The sequence below is a fragment of the Cervus elaphus genome, chromosome 19 (genome assembly GCF_910594005.1).
Source record: "Cervus elaphus chromosome 19, mCerEla1.1, whole genome shotgun sequence".
In the NCBI taxonomy this organism is placed as follows: domain Eukaryota; kingdom Metazoa; phylum Chordata; class Mammalia; order Artiodactyla; family Cervidae; genus Cervus; species Cervus elaphus.
The window spans coordinates 53,231,589-53,248,206 of NC_057833.1; the positions used below are offsets into that span (position 1 = coordinate 53,231,589).

Consider the following 16,618-nt stretch of genomic DNA (forward strand, 5'->3'; position numbering starts at 1 on the left):
CTCTGTCTATGGGAATCTCCAGGCAAGAATACTGAAGTGGGTTGTCATGCCCTCCTCCAGGAGATTGTCCCCATCCAGGGATCGAGTCTGTGTCTCTTACGTCTCCTGCATTGCAGGTGGATTCTTTATCTCTAGTGCTGCCTGGGAAGCCCCTAGCAAATGTTAATAAAAAATAAATGGAGATGAAACCATTATAACTGAGCTCTGAAGACTTCAATATTTGGCACACACACACAAAATTAATTTGAATATATCGTATTCAAAAATTAAAATATATTGTACAGCAAAAGTGGCTAATTCTGCCACAACTTACAGTTCAATCACATCTTCTGTGTGTATTCTGTCTCTGTCCTGCAGACCTTCTGCCCTCACCAGCCTGCAGTTCTCTGTTGTCCATTGTCTGCTGCCAAGCTGCTGCCCACCTCCTCCAAACCATTGACCTGCGGCAGTCATCTCCCTCCCTGAGCAGCCTAAGGTCTTTCAGGTCCAGAATAGTTGTACCTCTCTCTAGTGACACAGTTTGTTGTTTCCTAAGTAAGAACTCTAGCCCAGAACTCACTGGAACTCATAGAATTGGGAGTTGAGGCACTCCAGGTGAGAAAGTGGGGAAGGACTCAGCTTTCCCTCTGTTTGAAACCTCTTGTTCTCCAATATTCAGGTGCCCCGGCTGGACCTGGTCTACTCTGCCAGAGTATTTTTGCTCACAGTGACTTTCTCTTGGGGAGCTTCTTGTCTTTCTTTCTCTCTAGACTGACACTTGGGGACCTCTAGCTTATCACACAGTATGTATCTGACCCCCTTTAGGACACAGAGTTTGCATTCTTTTTCTGGGTTTTTGGGCCCTAGGGACTCAAGCAATACAACTGAGTGTGTGTTTTAACTTTCCAGAACATCTCATGGCAGTCAAGACGCACCTCTAGTATCGTACAAAAGGATGCCTTGCCTGGACTCCACAGAGGCCCTGTAAGGGTCCTGAGCATGTATAGTAGCAGATGGCTCTGGGCAATGCCACTCAGCAGGCGCTGTCTCAGTTCCAGGCCCAAATACTGTGACTGTGATTGGCAGAGATGGAGGTGGGAAAGTGTCCACCCCATTTCTACATTTTGTGCTCACACCCTCGTTAGGATGAATCTCCCAGGATCCATCCTATGTCCAAATCTATCCTGTTCTATCCAGGTTCTCATTATTTTTCAGACCCTAATTTTCTATGTCCCTGAGAGGCAGATTCTAACATTTGATCTGGTAGGACGTGAGACTCTTTAATCTTTGCACTTTAACTTTCTTTAAGCCTCCTGGAGCCAAGGAAGGTGGTGGTGGAATGATCCGATCATCCCTCTTCCTGCTCAGTATATGGTAACCATTATCATCTCCTAGTTCGAGACCTGTTTGGATCTAGTTGAAGACCAAAGTAGGGAGTAGGGACCAAACGGGCAATACAATCCAACGTTTAAACGCACTAGCCATTTGCTTGCCCTTGCTAGGCCCTGACCACACGGAGAGCCTGAACAGGACATAGGCCCCTTCCTCAGGGAGTAAATGCTTCAACTGGACTGCCCCATTATGTCTCTGGACAGAAATCAAAATGAAACTGCTGCAGAAAAACCCAGTGCTGCAGAGTGCTAACATCATCAAGCAGGTTGGCTCTGCAGTGCAATCCATAATTTCTGTGACTTCCAGAACCAAGAGGGCTGTCCTATGACTTTCTAAATTAAGCTTCTGCATTACTTTGGAAACTTAAAATGTGTTGCTTCCCACAGACATTGCTCCCAAATTAAACACTCTGCTTGTGCAGCTGTTCAGATGTTAGTGAATTGAGGATGGAAAGGTTCTTAAGAAGGGAAGGGTGGTGGGTGCCTAGAAAGGAGAAGGGAGCACTGCAGGGGTGGTTTTTTTTTTTTTTTTTTTTTTTTTAGGGGACTGGATTGAAGAGATAGGGGTCAGGTAGCAGGGATTATATGAGTTGAAGATTATAATCAAGTAAGTACATAAAATGTTTTTTAAATTATTAGGTCTAGATAAGTATAGGTTAAGGAGATGCATTTATCATGATCAGGTATTTCAAAGCATGATTTTAAATGGAGAACTTGGTGAGCAGCTATTCCCTACCTCTAATCAGTAGGAGCCAGAAGGAATAAACACATATTTCTAAGGTGGTATCTTAAGGTTATTGTGAGGCCCACTTCTGAAGACTGGACAACAGTTGAACTAGAATGGGTCACAGAGATTGTCTGGGCACTGTCCTCTGGAGGCCTTCATTGAAAGCAGCAGCCTGTGTTTCCTACAGTGCTGCAGGTGACATTTAGCATAGACATGGGCCTGACTTGCAGAAGCTGGTCTCCAGGTTCTCTTCTAGATTGGGAGAGAAAAGAATGCATGTAACATCAGAGGCTTTTAGCAGCAGCTGGAAAGAAAAAAACAGATAAAAGGCCCAGTTCCCTCTGGCCCACCTCTCACCAATATGCTGGGGACCCTTCTATGAAGCCACCCTTGTGTCATTTGTTTCATAACTTGCACCTAAATCTTTGCCTACAAGAATGTGGGCCATTTTGGCAAATGGTTGTTCAAAGAGCCATTGCTCACAAAACTTGTCTTCAGTATTTGGACTGGCTACCAGGGCTCTCACATTTCCACACAAGCTGTCCCCACCTTATTGCTGGGCCTCTTCCGGAGGGGCAGCAGTTATTTGGTGCTGATGGTAACTGCTCAGTCTGTTTCCAACAGACTCCTCTTGGAAACCATTTTCATAGGGGTCGGCCGAGTGGTAGGGGTTGGAAACAGGGGTTGGAGCTGAGTAGAGTGAAGAAGTAAAAAAAGCCACAGTTAGCCATATAGTATCGTCCATGCGGCTGAGGAAGTAAGAGCCCCAGCCTGCAGCAAACTGGGCCCCAGGGATCACAGACACAGAGAGAAGCACTGGACTCTGGCTGCCTGGCTCCCCCAGCAGTTCCAGGGCAGAGCCCTGAGGAGGCTGTCCTCTGGTCTTGGCTGTGCTCCAGATTAAATGTTGTCCCTGGGCCACTTAATCTCTCTGGGTCTCAATTTCACTATCTGCAAGAGGAAAACATTTGTGCAAATACCTATAAGGTTCCAATAAACTATGTTCTGTCATTCCATATGGACTTGTGTTTTGGTTTTAAACATTAATGATACCTTTTATCTGTATGGTGCTTTATGATTTATAAAGAACTTTCACATACTTATCTCATTTGATCCTAACAGCCATGCTATGTGATAAGTAGGAGAGAAATGATTCTCCTTGTTTTCAAGACTGAGAAACTGAGAATCAAGGAACTTAGATAATTGTTATCACACAAACAGTAAGTGAAAAGCCAGGACTCCAGCCCAGGTCTTTTAAGTTGAGCTTAATTCTTCATTTTTTGGGGGGGAGGGGGGTGTTGTCCTGTGTGCTTTTAAAATCAGGTAATTATGGATCATCTACTAGAAAAATGAACTTGGGATTTTTAGATGCTTAAACTCAGCATAGGCTCCAGGTAAAGTCCTCTTACTCTCAATCGCCCTATGAACTCACAAATGTTTGAATGCCTTCTTCTCTGACCAGACTGTAAATTCCTTGGAGGTTCAGGCCATGTGTTTTCTCTTCCTTCCTATATTCCTTCAGTAAGCGTCACAGAGCCAAGCACCCAGCAGGGGTTGTTGCATTGCCAGGAGAAGGAAAGCAAAGTAAGACTATGAAATACATACGTGGGACAGATGTCTGTTTCCACATTTGACCACTTGTCCTACAAGAACTGTTATTCTTGTACAAGTTCTGCCCAAGACAGTTACGTGATTGCCATATTATTCCTTGAGTTCTGTAACCCAGCACAGTGCCCCCTGAGAGCAGCAGTCATATTCTCCTCAGCATGATTTTCCAGGCACAGAATGGGCACATAGGTTCAAAGAGACATGGCCTCAGTGATCTCATGCCCCAGGAACATGATGTAAGTAAAAGAGGCAGACTGGCTGCCTTAGGTGGGGGATGGAGGTGAATTACTGGGTGGGGAGTGGGAGGGCGGTGGGGGCTGGTCTGAGCTAAAGCTGAGAGTGGAAGGAGTAATGAGGCAAAAGTAGTCAGAGCATCTGAGGAAAGTTGCCAAGGACATCTGGGTGCTGAAAGGAGGGAGTGCCTTCTGCCAGTGTAGGGGGGTGGGAAGGCCAGAGGAATGAATCAATAGGGCTGAGCCCACAGCTTGTGTGGGTTCTCTGACCACGTGTGCACACCTGACACCAAGCCTCAGTGCAGTTTTGCTTCACATCCCTAGACCTCCACCCTCATCAGCGACTGTGACTTCAGCCCCTTCTTCAGGACTGCAAGGAGGGAACACTCAGTGAGAATCCAGAGGTGGGGACATTGACTTGATAAACAGAGATGGCCCCAACTTAAGACTTTTGCCTCATTATTACCCTGACATCTCTTCATTATCCTATTTGCCAAATCCTTACTTTCCCAGATTTGGTGGAGACAGAGAAGGATTCTGAGATTTGTAAGCAGGACCACTCCCAGTAAATGAGATCATCACATACCCTAGGGACTGACTCAGTTGAGCTCCACTGGCCAGAAGAATCTTAACTCCAGATGAAGGAGGTCTCTGTCTCTCACCTTGTAGCTGCCTAGGACTTCACTAAGAGAACACTCCTAGGGTGATAGAATATTGGAGATAACAGGCACCCTAGAGGTTACATATTCATCCAACACCCTCACTTACAGATGAGGGAACTTGAGAGCATAGTGATGACATAAGTGTTCAAGTCACTCAGGAAGTTAGTAAAAAAGCCTGGACTAGAACCTGAAAGTCTTGACCCAATGCCAGGCTAGATCGTCTTTCTTATCTGACCCTGGCCCTTTGAGATGCCAAAAATCTCCAGCCAGGGGCAACTCTGAGCAACCAAGCAAGAAAGATCTAAATTTACAAAACTTCCTTGTGTAAGTACCTGCTCTGTAGGAGACTTTTTTTTTTTTTCAAGCCATGGAAATCTATTTTTATTAAATAGATGTGTAACTTGGATTAAAGTAAGTAAGTAAAATCAGTATGATGGCATAATACACAGCATTCATATCATTTTTGAGTTTTGCAACAAGATCCAAGATCTTTGCATAAGAGTTCAAGAAAGTTCAAGGCTTCCTTTGTGGCTCAGCTGGTAAAGAATTCACCTGCAATGCAGGAGACCTGGGTTCAATCCCTGAGTTGGGAAGATCCCCTGGAGAAGGGAAAAGCTACCCACTCCAGTATTCTGGCCTGGAGAATTCCATGGGGATGTCCATGGGGTTGCAAAGAGTCGGACACGACTGAGTGACTTTCACTTTCACTTTTTCAAGAGATCAGCCAGTTTAGGAGACTGTTTATGTTATAGCCAGGACTGGGAACCCTGTCCCTGCCTCCCCCTAAAACTGCCATTCTAAAAGCCTTTCTAGTGACCAAGGCTGCCCCTTCTGGCCAAACACAGCACCTGATCTCATCCTCTAATCAGACAGTCCTGGTGCCTCATGGTGGTGGGGGTGACACTTGTCAGATGAAAGGTGGAAGCAGAGAGCCTTGCACAGACACTCCATAAATGTTCTACAAGCGAATAACCAAGGTTCCAACTCTCCTGCACTCCGTTTAGCTCCCCACTTCCAAAAGCATCTCGCAGACTTATGTCCAACCTGCAGATTAATCAAGTCAAATAAACAGAATTTATTGAGCTCCAATTGGGAAGGCAGTCTACCGGGTGCTGAGCTTTATACAAAAACCAGCCTGAGTTCCTACCTTCAAAGGACTCACAGGCCAGTTCGGGGAGACCAGGTGAAATTATATGTGAATTATACCATAGGCAGCAATATAAGTGCTATGAAGCAACAAATGACCATATGCAAAATGATTGGAAGAGATAATTTGTGTATTGGTGCACAAAAGAAGAAGGCAATGGCACCCCACTCCAGTACTCTTACCTGGAAAGTCCCATGGATGGAGGAGCCTGGTAGGCTGCGGTCCATGGGGTCGCACAGAGTCAGACATGACTGAAGTGACTTAGCAGAAGCAGCAGCACAAAAGATGAGAACACTGTGAACTACACAGGCCAGGGAAGTTTATGGAAAAGGAAAAATCTGGTAAGGACTTTAAAGGATGGGAAGAATTTAGAGGAATTTGGAGAGAAGGGATGAGCATTTCAGAAACTGTAAGAAGAAGTACAAAAATAAAAAAATGCAAGTGTACTGAGGGTAGTGAGTAATAATAATCATAATAGTAGATGATGCTTATCATGTATCAGACTCTTTTCTCAGCAACTAACATATATTCTCTTGCAATTCAAATTATTTCTATTATTAAGCCATTTTTACAGTGGAGGAAACTGGGGCATAGAGGGGTTTAAGTAACTCACTTGAGGATACAACCTCTAAGTGACTGAGCTGGCATTCCAGCCCAAAGGCTATATATCCAGCCACAGCTTTGCACATCTTCTCTCATTATGTCTAGAGGAGTTGATTTGTTGAAAAGGTATGTTGGGAAAAACACAGAGGATCTTGATTTTGTGGGCAGCAGGGAACCATTAAAGCTTTCTAGATAAGGACGTGGATCTGGATTTAAGTTTTTAAATTGAGATATACACAGGATGGGGCTTCCCTGGTGGCTCATATGGTAAAGAACCTGCCTGCAATGCAAGAAACCCCGGTTCGATCCCTGGGTCAGGAAGATCCCCTGGAGAAGGGGATGGCAACCCACTCCAGTATTCTTGCCTGGAGAATTCCATGGACAGAGGACCCTGGTGAGCTACAGTCCATGGGATCGCAAAGAGTCAGGCACGACTGGGTTACTAACACTTTCGCCTTCATACACAGGAAGAAAATCCTAAGGACATATTCATATAGGAAAAAGCACAGAGAAATATATTAACTCATACATTTAGATGAGTATTAACTCATCCATTTCATAGAGTGTGTTGTGCAGAGTTACTTCTGGTGGCCTCTCAGATCTTGAACTACCATACCAGATAATCAAATCCGTGATTGATGGCACCAAGGGAACAACCAAAAGGTAAGGGGCCCCCAAATCTACCCAGGCATGTGCTCAAAAGCTAGGGACAGAGATACGCTGGGAGGAGGGCGTATAAAGGGAAATAGGAGGCATCTGGGTCAGAGAACAAGTGAGAGGTCAGCAGAATGAGCTGGGACCTCACATGTGTAATTCAGCAATACCTTAACCATGATTGGATCAAAGCTTCTGGAAGAAGAAAAAATAGTGCCAGCTATCTTCCTGAATATTTTATATTAGCAGATAATTTCTTCAGTATTTTTCTTCAATTTACAGGCTGAAATGGAAAATTCTATTCACGCACAGAATGCCATTTCTCTCTCTCTTTTTAAAACTCAATTTTGCTAATATATTCCATCAAAGACCTAAAGTTGAACTTGTTCTCATGACCATCCCCTATAATGAACATGGAACAGATGAAGTAATAAGACTTCTAAAAGGGTGGTAATTGAAATGAGAGCATCTTTTCTTTTTTTCCTCCAGGAACTGATGTACAAAGGAGCCTGCTCAATCCAATGAAGTAAAAACATTAGGTAATTGGAATCCTGAGCAAAGATTAGATAATTGTCTTGGATGGGACTTTGGGAATAGTCACGGGAGATGAGGCATCATCCTGTTGAGATGGTCTTTAGGGAATATCTGGTTTGTATGAGTGTTGTTTGGCCCCTGAGTCACAAAGCAGGGGTTGAAGAGTTGTCCTTGGTCTGGGCTCCAGGCAAAGTTATGTACTTACCCTTGTAAATTGTGGTATTCAGTATAAGCATTGTTGCAATTTATGGCCACGCCTTCATGACCCCACTTTTGGAAATGGGCTCCAAGTCTGAGTTCTAAGCAGCTGTTTTATGTCCACCCACAGGAAAGCAGCACATACATGGTGTGGGGGTGGTTTGAGGAATGGTTTGTGAATGCTCATATCTTGTTCTCTTGAACACGTATTTTTTTTTGTTTGAAGAATGAGTTGATTCATTTATGTTCAAGTGAGGGCAAAAAAAACACTAACATAAGAAAATCAAATGTTGTGTAGCATACCCTCTTCAATCACGTGGCATTGAGAAACTGCGGCTGTTAGTCTCTTCTGTATTTGCTTTCTCCTCAGCTGCTACTTTTGAGAAGACTTAAGCCCATGCCTTACACTGAGTCATTTCTGGCTGAGGCTGTCATAATGGGTTTGGAAATGTCACATTCCCAGACCCACATTCTAGGAACCAAGTCATTACTTTTGGGCTCCTCTGTTGACATAAATTCTTCCCCTTCAGCCGGATCTGGAATATTTGGCACCAACAACAAACCTGGGCACCCATGTGGCCCCAGAGTCACAGTTCTTTCTGTGTTGACCCTTCTGTGTATGTTGGCCCAAGTCCCAGAGGTGAACTGTTACCCTGGTTTCCCCTCATAAGTTCTGACTTATTGTTCTGCCTGTGTTTCTGCTTCTCCCTCTAGCACTACATGCTCTCCCCAGTTTCATCCATCCTGTCCCTTCTTTCTGCCAGCTGAAGTTACCTGCCATGTCAGGCCATGGAATGATTGTGCCATAGGACAGGCACACTTGCCTTATTGGGCCCTCATATTGTTTCCTGTTCACTTAAGTTGGGGCTTCCCTGGTAGCTCACATGGTAAAGAATCTGCCTGCAAATGCAGGAGACCCAGGTTCAATCCTTGAGTCTGGAAGATCCCCTGGAGAAGGGAATGGCAGCTCACTCTTATATTCTTCCCTGGAGAATTCTGTGGACAGAGGAGCCTGGCAGGTTACAGTCCATGGGGTCGCAAAGAGTCAGACACAACTGAGGGACTAACAACTTCACTTCATTGTTTTCTGTTCACGTAAATCAGTGTATCTCAGTAAGAAAGGTACCAGCTTCTAGGAGATGTATTGGAAACTCTAGGGGGAACTTCTGATTGTCACAGTTATTAGGAGGGGCACTAGTAGCATTTAATGAGTGGAACCAAGGGTGCTGGCTATTTGATCTTGTGCACCAAGTGTCGTGTGTCCTGTGCAAACTTCAGAAGTCACACTGGATATTTGTGTGGGAAAATCTGTTTGTAATTATGTGGTGTGAAATTCAATCCCATTTTACTTGGAAACATAAGTTACTTTTGTGTATTTTAATATACACTGATTTTTCTGTAAATGTCTCTTAATCCTTTTTAAAGGAAGAGAAGATGGCACTGTGTTTGTTCAGAACTTTACCAACAGTATTCACAATTTCAGAAAAGCATTTGGCTACCAGCAATTTCGCTATTCTGATTTGAGTTGTCAACAAACGTGTCTCTATCTATTACATTTGTCTCTGTCACATTCACTCAGATTTCAAAGCAACTGCTTCATTCTACCTCCTAGTTAGTATTCCCTAAATATTAATATACTCCAATACATATTAGTTAGTTATAAATTATTCCTCTTCTATCAATAATTTTTCTTTATCTTCATCATTAGGACATTGTGTTGACTTTTAGAAAGATGTGTGTAGGAGGTTTCCCTGATGGCTCAGCGCATAAAGAATCAGCCTGCTGTGCAGGAGACATGGGAGACAGGGATTCAATCTCTGGGTCGAGAAGATCCCTGGAGAAGGAAGTAACAACCCACTCCAGTATTCTTGGCTGAAAAGTCCCATAGACCAAGGAGCCTGGCAGGCTACATACAGCTCAAAGTGTCCCAAAGAGTCAGACACTACTGAGCAACTAAGCACGTATAGGAGGTTTATAATTTGTGAATTCAGATAGTAAGTAGGACCTAACAAAGCATTCACTTAAAAATAGGTCTCTGGCTCTGATGGGGTTAAGAATCCTTGATCTAAGTGGATACTGTGGTCTGTCTAAGGAAGGCAGCAGAGGACTGAAGATGAGGTCAATGCATTCCTGGAAGGAGGCTGCAGCTCCCCACCAGGATTTGCTGTAGCATCCCCTTGAGGAGCTGACCACTTTCCAAATTCCAGTGTTTATCCTTATCAGGTTTCCAGAAGTTTTCTGAATTCAAGGTCACTTGAATCACTCAAATCCAGGAGGTTACTCATAGCCAAAGTAGAAATTTATAGTGGGAGACATTTCTTCCCAGGGACTGAAAGCTTATGTCCACTGCCCAGGGCAGCTAGTCCCAGAATCAGAATGAACACAGATGCTGAGCATAGGGCACACGGGATACTGAAGAGAGATGAGAAGAGGCACTCCTGTTCCACAGCAACCACAAAAGGCAGAATCTCTCCCCCGCACAGGGCTTGGGTGTGCACTACCAAGTTAAGATGCCTTGGGGTTTTTATTTCCTGTAGTCCACACTGACCACTTCCCATTCTACCCACACCCTCACCCACCTTCACCCAGTCTTCCCCCAGGCGATGGGCAATTCAATTGATTATCTTCTATGCAATGACATTCACATTCTGCATCTGCCTTCCTCTGATTACATCCAAATTTCCTCCCTTGATTGGAGTTTCATGAGGTCCATGCATTTCAGTCTCTTGATTTACTCCCACGGGTGACTAATCACATCCATTGTCTGTGAATTTTACTATTGATAGTTCAACTCTGAAGGTGACCTTATGTCCCTGGTCTCCAGAGTCATGGAGAGGGAGACCTCCCACTGTTGCTTCCATATCTGGCCAAAACTGATGTCTGAAACGAGGACTCAACCTCCTTTCCTGCTCTGCACCAATCCCTATAGTTGGCACAGTTCTCCTGATCGTTATCTCAGTCTGATAGAGAATATTCCCTGGTGGCTCAGTGGTAAAGAATCCACCTGCAGTGCAGGAGACCAGGATCAATCCCTGGGTCAGGAAGATCCCCTGGAGAAGGAAATGACAACCCACTCCAGTATTCTTGCCTGGAAAATTCCATGGACAGAGGAGCCTGGCGGACTACAGTCCATGGAGTTCCAAAGAGTCAGACACGACTAAGCAAATAAACAACAACAGTAACAAATTCCTGTCTCACTCCAGCTTCCTAGTGACTCCCTTCCACTTGCCCTGAGTGGCAGTTTCAGCACAAATCAAGCTGGAGACCACCCAAATTATAACTGATTATGGATCAGAAAAGATAACATGGGCATCAGGATATTTGGTAGGGAGGAGATTTTATTATTTATTTATTTATTTTTATTAAGCACCAAGGATCTTTATTCTTAGGTCTGATATTCCATCTGTGGCTGCAGGTAATATGTCACTATTTAGAGAATAAAAGGTCCAATTATCTTCATTCAAGTCTTCAGCCACAAAGTTACACCTTACTCTCATACAAGATAAGGGTTGGTAGGGGATTAAGGAGGTACACTGAGGATAAAAGCAAAAGGGAACAAACACTTTTACAAGCGTATCGTCCCAGTTACTGTGAGGGTTACGTTTCAGGTTAATTTACAAAAGTAGTGACATGATTTCAGTGAAAATCAACACGTTATACCTTTTAAAAAACCAATTTAGAAATAAGTCAGGCAAGCATGCACAATTCAGAGTATAAAAAAATGCAAGGGCTGGCTGCCCAAACAGGTATTTCCCTCAGAAAGAGGGATTTGAAAATGCTGCACAGAACCAAAGGAATTAGAAGCTGAATTAGCAGACCCATTTCCTCAGTTTATATATGAGGCAAGTGGGCAGACATTAACTGGTAAAGCTTACTTAGCCAGATTAAGAATGTATAGACATCTAATTCCTGGTGCTATCTGCAACTACATGTATCTAAAATACAAGGAGATAAATATCCAGAACACATCAAACCCACTGATTTAAAGAAAACATTTCAAGGGTGGGGGTGAAATTGTTACTATAGCATAGCAGCACATTACACATATTTAAGAGATTAAATGGAAAGAAATAATCTCTTATTTTAATGCTCAGTTTTGATGAACACAAGTTTCCAGCCAACTTTCTGATGTAAAACAAAACAGTACATTCTTCAGTTTTCTTCTACACTTTTTTGGGCCTATCTTTCAAAACTGAGCACTGGGTATTTTTAATGTAAGTAATGGGATGTAATTACATTCTAATTACACATTTTAAGAATAAACAAAATGCATATTTCAGTAATTCATAGTGTATTTATAAAATGAAAAGCTCTCTATCAAAATACACTTTTCACTGGGAAAAATAAATAAAACAGACAAATGGATCTACACAAAGTAAAAATTAACTTTGGTAGACTTCACTGTGGAGGACAGTACATAACAAGCTCATCTGCCCTTACTCCCCCAGAACCGATCATCTTCCGAGATAAGATTTTAAAAATATGTTTTAATTGAGATCATTATGTTGATATTTGTTTCTCATTCCACATCATCTTCAGCTAAGCTCTGAGCACTTACAATTCTCCTACTAACTGTTGGGAGCCTAGTCAGAAGCATCTGGAACACTGGTGGTGGAAGAGTTTGTTGCAACACTTGCAGTAACTGCTGTGGCTGTCCACACACAGCAATTGCATTTGTCAGATGGTCCACACCCTTCTCATATTCACCTTGAGCTAGTAATTCTTCACCAAGCTGTATTTCTTCTAGAAAGAATTTCTGAACGGCTTCAGCATCTTTAAGGTCAGGTAACTTGGAAAGCCCAGCTCTCTCCTTGGCAAGCTTTTGTTTCTTTCTTCATCCTCGCAGCCTGTTCTTGAAGTTGGGGTCACTCCGTCTCTTGCGGTCGGTCGAAGTAAATGCAGTAACTGATGAAAAGGGCCCCGCACACACCGGCGGCGATGGCGCTGTTCCGGCCCACCATTGTCTCTCCACCGAGGAGCCGGGTCGGCTGCGGCGGGGCCCACAAATAAGCCATTGACCGCGAAGCCTCGGATCCGAGTGTGCGGCTCAGCCCCGACGCCCTGTTTGTTATTTATTGTTTTTGAATATACAGTGATTCTACTCATATAGACTGGTCAGAGATGGAATGATGAGCTGATTAATGGAACAGTCTAGTTAATTAAGAGATAGATATATAACATAGATGAACAATGATTTTTGAAGAATTATTAATGAAATACAGTTAATTCAAAAAGTATATTAATTATGGTAGAGTTGTTTTTCCATGGTTCAGAAGGGAAAAGCTCAAGGAAGTGTCCCCTCACCCCCACACCATTCGTTTTTCCATTACAGACTGAAATGATGTTTCCTCAAGCTCCTCATCTCAATCACCTGAATCCTCTCAGTTCTTATCAGTGTTCTCTGTGCTCTTTGACTTCCCAGAGTTGAATCTTTCAGTAATATTTCCACATCAGTAAGAATCAGTCACTTTAACCTCTTTGTAGCTTCAGCTCATTCTTGTATCACTTTCACTAACTTTTTTGTGAAGAAGCTCCCCTAGCCAAAGCAAGAATTTATGTTATGGTATTTCTGTAAGGCTTTAATTTAGTACTGTCCATCCTTCTTCATTAACAGAAGATACAGTAAATATAGCACAAGCTCATAGCTTTCTCCAAGAACTTTTAAATATTGAATAAACACTGAATTGAAATTTAAGTGTAAGAAATATTTTAAAGTGTACATCATTTATTCATTCATTTAATTATTCATTAGATGAACATTTATTAAACATCCATCATGTGACAGACACTGCTTTAGGCATTGGAGATACTAAGAAAGTCATGATCCTAGCTATCAAGGAGCTTATAGTTTAAAAGAAGAGAGACTGATACATAAAAATATGATTTTAACTCAGTGAAACAAGTACTACCGTGGAGGTTTGCTGATGATCAGTTGTGGCATAAAGGGACTAAATGATCAACTCTACTTTTAAAAAGGTGCTGCTTAGAGAACAAACTTATGGTTACCAGAAGCCAAGGGTGGAGGGGAAGGGATAGTTAGGGAGTTTGGGATGGACGTGTACACAGTGCTATATTTAAAATGGATAACCAACAACTGTATAGTACAGGGGAACTCTACTCAATATTCTGTAACAGCCTAAATGGGAAAAGAATTTTTAAAGGAGTAGATAACATGTATATGTATAACTGAATCACTTTGCTGTACACCTGAAACTATTACAACATTATTGCCAAACTTAATCCAATATAAAATAAAAATTTCTTAAATTCAAAAATAAAAAAAGATTACAAGGTTCACAGAGGAAGATGCTTATTATGAATTGTGAAGAAGAGGTAGAAATTTTCCCACTAGATAACAGCAAAGAGAGATGTTTCAGAAAGATGGAAGAGCATGTGCTAATGTAAAGAGGCAAGTGAGAGTAACTGTTACTTGTTCCCAGTAACTGGGAACTGGAAGCAGTGTGATGGGACAATCCCTAAGACAAGACCTCATAAGACAGGGTTGGAAGGGCTAGATCCGAAATGGTATTGAATACTTTGATAAAGGGTTTGGATTTCATTCACTTGGCAGTGGATAGTAATTGGGTGCTAAATGGGGAAGTGGTACAATCAGATCTGTGGTAAGAAGACTCGATTCCAGGTGGTTGGATATATGGTAAGACTAGAGGTAAGGAGCTACTAGAGATAGATGAAATAGTTGGCTGACTACTGAAGGTTCATGACTCTAGAAGGCATTTGCTCTATGAAGGTCAACATTTCCTAGATCTCTCCAGGTGGAATCATGTGGCTAAAGGAATGTGAGTAAAGGTGTGTAGGGCATTCTGAGCTAAGGTAGTTAAATGAACCTACCTCATACTGTCTTCCCTTCTACAGCAGCCCTGAACACCTCATGAAGATGGCTATGCCATAAGACGGAAGGAACCTGGATCCCCGAGTCAGAGAAGAGAGAGCTACCAAGAGAGCCACCCAACCAAGAACACATACACTGAACTTTGCCTGCATGCTAAGTCACTTCAGTCATGTCCAACTCCTTGCGACCCTATGGACCGTAGCCCACCAGGCTCCTCTGTCCATGGGATTCTCCAGGTAAGAATACTGGAGTGGGTTGCCATGCCCTCCTCAAGGGGATTTTTCTGACCCAGGGATTGAACCCGCATCTGGCATGTCCTACATTGGTCCTACTTTGGTAGGTGGGTTCTTTACCACTATCGCCACCTGGGAAGCCCACACTGAACTTTATATGAGTAAAAAAGTAATTTGTGTGTGTGTTTAGTCTCAGAGATCTAAATATTGTTAAAACTGTTAGATTACCCTCATCCAATTAATCTGACTAATACAGGAGGAGTATTAGGAGATGTTTGCAATATTTAAGATAGAGGCTTTCCATATTATATCCTGAAGTATAGGATCCTGTGGAGAAAATAAGTGGAAGATGGAAGAAATGGGGATAATAATTTATGGATAACATTAAGAAGGCAGAAGGAGATAGGATCCAGAGCATAGGAAGCATTAGCTCCTTCAGAAGAAGGTGTAAGGAGGGATGTCTCTTTATTTAAAACAAAAGGGAAAGCATATCTATAGGTGAGCAGTAAGAAGGTGCCTCGTTTTCTCTATGGCATAAGAGGTAAAGACATGCTGAGAGAGTGAAAGGATAGCTGTAAAGGTTCAAGACCAATATAAATAGTAATTTCTGTGAAAAACAGGAGAGTTGTGCAGAAATATTTAACAAGCAAAAGGCCACCGGTCCACATGGTTGGATAAATCTAGCTCATCATTCTGGGTGGAGGGGGCAGATAGGTGGGTTTTAGGATTAATGAATTGCAGAATAGGTGTAGTGCAAGAACAAAGGAATGGTGGAATTGGCTTAATAAGTTAGGATAGGCCTACCAGCTGAAACCAGGGCCCCAACAGTAATTCAGTGGCTTAAACAAGATAGAATTTTCCAATTCCAGGTACAATAGAGTATTCTGCATATGCCACAATGGATGCAGCTAAAAAAAAAAAAAAAACAAACAAAAAACACTTGAACATAATGTACAGAGCAGATTTTTGAAGACTCTGAAAATTAAATTGTAGTTGGTAATTGGGGAAGAGGACTAGAATTTGAAGTACCATCAAATTGGTAGACAGTTTATCATCTTTTTCCTCCAATAAGCAGCACAAAACCTGAATGTGGGCATCTGCACAGAGGGAGCTCCAGGAGAAGCCCTCTAGTTCTGGTTCAAAGAGCAGGGAAGGGTCTCCTAATGCTCAAGAGAGTCAAAGAGAGCCCTCTTTCTTCTGTTCTCTGTTTTTCTCATGGGATTTCCCTGAGAAATCCCATGATGGCAATGGCAGTGTCTGTAGTAACAGCTGGACCTGTGGGATTCTAAATGCTGAGAGAGGGGAACTTGCCTCTCTGATCAGAGCTGTGATCATCTGTGTGGGACAGACTCCTGTTGCTTTTTGTCTTCTCTCTGTCCTCCTGCTGGTTGACCCTGGACATAAGTGTAACTGCAAAAAGATGCAACAGAGTGAATAAATATAGCTCCAACTTTTTGGTTACAAAATTTCAGGTAACCAGAAAATGCTGAAGAGATTGTCCCAGGGAGAGGATTGGGAAAGAAGGCCCATAAAGTTGCCTATGAATTCTTGGGCTCACTTCCAAGTTCATACGCCCATGCCCATGCTGACCCTAAAGAGCATATAAGTTTAAGAACTGAACTACAGGACAGATCACCAAGGTTTCAAATTAGCCACTGGGTGGTGCACATGCAAGACGGATCTGAATAGCACTGTTTTGAAATCAGCCATCACACTGAAACCACAGAAAGTTGGTTGGAACTTGTACCTGAACTCAACTGGGTCAGTTATCTGTTAAAACAAATACCCATAATCCCATA

At 42.7% G+C, this 16,618-nt stretch overlaps 1 pseudogene; it reads right to left on the reverse strand.

Annotated features, from left to right (window-relative positions):
- Positions 1 to 12,255: 12,255 nt before the first annotated feature.
- LOC122675874 lies at positions 12,256 to 12,697 on the reverse strand (annotated as a pseudogene).
- Positions 12,698 to 16,618: the final 3,921 nt, after the last annotated feature.